At 34.6% G+C, this 5,247-nt stretch overlaps 1 pseudogene; it reads left to right on the top strand.

Annotated features, from left to right (window-relative positions):
• The window catches only part of LOC101587967, an 8,937-nt pseudogene that overhangs the window by 2,153 nt on the left and 1,537 nt on the right, over positions 1–5,247 (top strand).

Consider the following 5,247-nt stretch of genomic DNA (forward strand, 5'->3'; position numbering starts at 1 on the left):
TGTGTATTCAAAGTGGTTAGGATAGATATATAGTTACATTCTCTTAATGAATAGAGTGATTTGTTCTAATGGTGTTTGTAAATAGGATATCATGTCTACATCTTGTACAGCAATTAACCACTGGGATGAAAAAAAAAAAGAGCCATACTTCAGCATTTTATCAACTCCACACTTTGAAACCTGTTGCCCCACCTTTCTCTACAAGACTGGAAGGTAGATCATAAATACCTAACAAATACTGCTGAAATCAACCATTTTTAGGACCACAGAAATGTGCTCTGATATGGTCTTGATTTGCAGCCACTTCTAACTTGCCATTTCCTTGGTTGTGACCTTTTCCATCTAAATCTTGTCTTTTATTCAAAGGAAATTGAACTAGACAAGATTAGAAATCAAAATTGGAACATTTTAGTTATTCTAATAAAGATTTACTGCCAGGGACTTTTGCATAATAGCAATTTCTTAATTATGAGTATTCTGCAACATAACGAATACTTGACCTGAGTTATTAGACCCCCAACTCTACTTCTTGCTCTCTGGCAACTATAAGCATGGATTTTGGCCACCAAACCTGTGTCTCATTCCTTGTCAAAGAATGAAGTTTGAATTAGGTGATTTCTGAATTTCCTTCAAGCCTTAACATTACTAATTATATTAACTATATCAGGTACTTTGCATACTTATATATTTTCTTAAATTGGCCCCTGTAATTGCTCATTATTTTCCAAAGATAACATCTCCAATTCTTTCATGGCAGTAGTGTCTTTGAGCGAAAAGTTCAATTTCAGCAGGGTTACTCTATAGAAAAATTTATGTAGTCACTGGAATAGCTATTGCATTTTTCCCTACAGTTTGTAAGAATGACCAGAAAAAGAAAACGTCTTAATTAGGCTAAAAATAAAGACATGTGACAGACAAGATATTCCTGGCACTCAACCTTTTGTGTTCAATTATAAAAGAAAACAAAATTGGTAAAACTTTAAAAAGAGGGTTTAAAAATTCTAAATAAGCCAATATCAGCCAATGAAATTGAACATTTAAGTTAAGGTTTACTAATAAATAAAATTTCAGGTCATGATGAGTTCATGGTGGAATTCTATAAGAAATTTAAAAAAGAACTAATGCCACTAATGCTGAAATTCTTTAAGGAAGTTTAAAGAAAGTAATGCTTCTAAAACCATTCCTGTAAGCAGGTATTACATTGATTCCAAAACTAGATAAAAACCCAAGCAAAAAAGAGAGCTATAGGCCAGTCTTCCTAATGAAAATAAATGTAAAAATTCTCCATAAGATAATGACAAAGTGAAGGAAACAAATCATCATGAAGATTAAATACCATGAACAAGTAAGCTTTGTCCCAATGATGTAGGTATTTTAACATATGGAAATCAATAAATATAATGCATTATATTAACAGTAAGACAGACAAAAAACGATCATCTCAATAGATGTAGAAAAAGCTTTTGGTAATGTCCCTCTAATGATAAAAACTCTACATAAAATTGGAATAAATGATCTTTCTCCCAATCTCATAAAGGCCATTTATGCAAAAATGTCACAGGACTGTCTTGCTATAATGCTGTATATGGTTAGATTCCTAAATTTCAGTGTAAAAATTTGTAATTGTTTATTCATAGTCTTTAAATATTTTTCATTTAAAAAAATTTTATCTCCATATTCTGTAGGGACTTAATGTTTAACATATCAATACTTGAAGGAAAATACCTGTTCAATGTTATGCCTAAGATGCTTGATATTCAGACAGATAGTGAAGGTAAACCCAATTGCATAAGTTGTAGGGTAATAATAAGTTTCTCTTCTAGAGGGTTAACAACCTAAGTTTACAGACCAAAATTGGAGAAATAGAAGGGCTGCAAGGAGAGCCAACATTTTGACCATAGCCTTTCAAGGTCAGTGAAGACTCAGGACATAGGAGAACCTATAGTGTAATATCATGTAACTCAATTGTGTACCAAATTTTCTGATCAAGATTATGGGGCCACAGAGAAACGTGATCAGTGATGTAGTGTGTGCTTCAAGGGAGCCATCTGGAAAGAAAACATTCTCTCAGGATTTCACGGAGAGCAAATGGGTCAAGCCATGGCTGTGACTCATCCACATGATTGACACTGAAAAAAGATCTGCAATCTGCAGTACAGGGTTACAGGATTAATCCTGAGGGTACTTGACTGACCTTATCAGATTCAAAAGTTATATTTCTTGTTATGCAGGTCTTGCTTTATCTTGGTCTTAACCATCCAGCAAAAAATTATTAAAATGAGGTATATAAGTAAAACCATATTTATATGCTGAGCTGTGAAAGGCTCAAGTCAACAACTTCTTTGGATAACCCACTACTATTGTGGAGTGCTGGACTGTGTTGGATTGTTTTGCTAAATTTACACACCTATAATATTTAGATGCCAATGGAATAGCCATCTCTGACAAGACTAAACAAAAAAGGGGATACAAAGGAAGGACCATTTTGTGTCTGTGTAGGCAGAATAGATAGTATAGATATATAGCTACTTTCACTTAATTCAATGAGAAGAAAGATTTGTACTAATTGTGTTTGGACAGGATATTCTGTCTGCATCTTGTACTATGGATGACCACTAAGAAGATAACAATATACAATGTATGAATTATTGAAACTATCCTATTAATGAGTTTTGAAACTGTAAAAAAAATAAAGGCCATTTATGAAAGTTCAACAGCTGATATCATACTAAGTGGTCAAAAATTCGAAGCTTTCAATCCAGAATCATGAAAAAGACAAGGATGTCCACTATCAGCAGTCCTATATATTATTTTTCTGGAAACATTGACCAGAGTAACTAGACAAGGGGAAAAATAAAAAGAACATGAATAGGAAATAAAGTTAAATTATTGTTATTTGCAAATACTCTTGCCTGTCCTGTCATGTCATGAACATAGGCAAGAGGGAATTAAATCGAAGTTGAAAGACTATGCTTTGTCTAACTTAATCAGTCAGGTGTGCTTCCAGGTTTAATCCTTACTTATCTGCAGCAGAATCACCTGGGACTCTGGTGTAAAATGCAGATTTCCACTCCAGTTTGGCCAAATGAGGAATGTCATCTATGAAGCCCAGGAATCCACATTTTAATCAAATCCTAAGAAGATTTTAATACATGAGAATATGTTAAAATTGCTTTCTAAAAAGTTGAAATGTTGTTTATACATAATTACATCAGTGAAAATTGTCCTAAGGAGTATGTCTTTAGTATTTCAAACTTTATATGTGATGACACTATTCCTGGAAAACTAACTGTATGCTTTAAGAAAAGAGTGAACTAGTGTGCTGAATCTTGTATATAAATTTATTGTAAAATTAATAAAAAGCTGATACACTTTAGTCTTATGAAGGAACATAATACAACATGTGTTTACACCTTGCTGTGGCCTGAACTGTTTCTTGCCAAAATTCACCTGTTGAATTTCTAATGCTCAGTGCAATGGCATTGGGAGATGAGGCCTTTGGTAAATAATTGTGTCTAGATGAAGTCATGAAGGTGGAATTTTCATGGTAAAATTAATACTTTTTAAAGAAGAGATGTACAATATTTTGGCACTATCTCCTGTTTCTCTCTATATGTGTCTAAACTCTTTCCATGTCTGTGTCTCTATCTCAGTCTTCCTCCTTTCCTCCCTCTCTCTTTCATGTTTGCACATGGTCAAATGCTATCCATGATGAACCTCAACCATTTTGGCGCCCTGATCTTGGATTTATGACCTACATAATTGTGAAAAAATTTATTTTCCCTATTTAAACCACCCATTCTGTGATATTTTTCTGTGGCTGACTAGATTGTCTAACATATTTTCAAGTGCAAGTTTGATTTTCCCTGACTTCTGAGTCTGCCACTGTGCTTTCCATACCATAAATCCTTTGTTTGAGGACACTGCACCATACCATGCAGCCTAGATCATTCTCTGGTCATCTGTGATTACCATACTTTCAAGTTCTGTTCAACAAATTCCATTTGACTATATTTTAACTCATCCATTCACACCGTTATTCATTCATTTTTAGAGTTTTCTGAGGCCTTGCTCTACACCCTCCATGGCCTGGGCCTCATGCTAAGTTATGGTGAAACAAATGAATCAAATTTATGTACTTCCTCCATTTATTGAACCTTCCTCCTCATGGAGAGATAGTAAATCATTAAATAGATATGTTATCATGAGTCAGAAGTGGAAAGAGAAAAGACCTACTTGATGTTAAATATTTAAACTGATTTCTGTAAGATCGGAATGATTCACCCTTGCAAAAGTCAGAGCAAAGTATACCAGTGATAAGTACAAGTATGTGAAATTTTCTAAAGGGAAAAGCCTGACTGAAGTACAGTATAGTGAAACACTGTCCTGTACCACCTAGAGTATCATTCATTGGATAACTTGTCTCATGTGCTGCTAGTGCTGATAGAGTTCTTTTTTTAGTCTCAGCACCTTTGCGAACTCCCTCAACAGCAGTGAGCCATATTGCTAAGCTCATATAGATCATATCTTTTCCTGAATGAGCCACATCAAGACATAACGCAACGTGGCTATCTCATTTCAAAAGAGTACAGCTCAGAAAACCCATTCGTGTCTCAGTGATCCTTTAGGATCAGGCAACACCATCACTGAGTTAGTATTAGATATTGATGTCTCTAAGTTTCCACTCCCTTTTCCTTTCCTCCCTTAATCCTTTTTAGAGGCTTTTCCTAGCAAATACCTTGCATATTAAGTTCTATTTGGAGTCCATTTTCTGAGAAATTCAAACTACAACATCCACTGTGGTTAGATAAAAATGACTTATGAATGAGAATTCAAGACCAGATGATATCAGGTTTGGTACATAGTTTTTAATTTTATTCTTACTATATACTAAAGACTTTCAAAAGACATACCACAGTACTTATTCAACTTATGCAAAATGTCAGAAACACCTAAACCAGAGGACATTTGACAAAATAAGGTATTAATAATTTTAAAAACTGTCATGGTCATGAAGGATGAAGAAAGATCAAAGAACTTTCATAGAGAAGACTATGCAGAAATGACCCCCAGGGGCAATGTGAGATCTTTAGTAGCATCTTGGAACAGAAAAAGGACTATGAAAAATCTGCTGAGAGAGCACATTGGCCAAGCATTGGCCCGTGACTCATCCACATGGCTGACACTGACAAAGGTTCTACAATCTGAGGTACAGGATCTCAGGATAAATCCTGAGGGCATTTCACT

This window comes from Octodon degus, unplaced genomic scaffold, assembly GCF_000260255.1.
Source record: "Octodon degus isolate 3935 unplaced genomic scaffold, OctDeg1.0 scaffold00337, whole genome shotgun sequence".
NCBI classification, from domain to species: Eukaryota; Metazoa; Chordata; class Mammalia; order Rodentia; family Octodontidae; genus Octodon; species Octodon degus.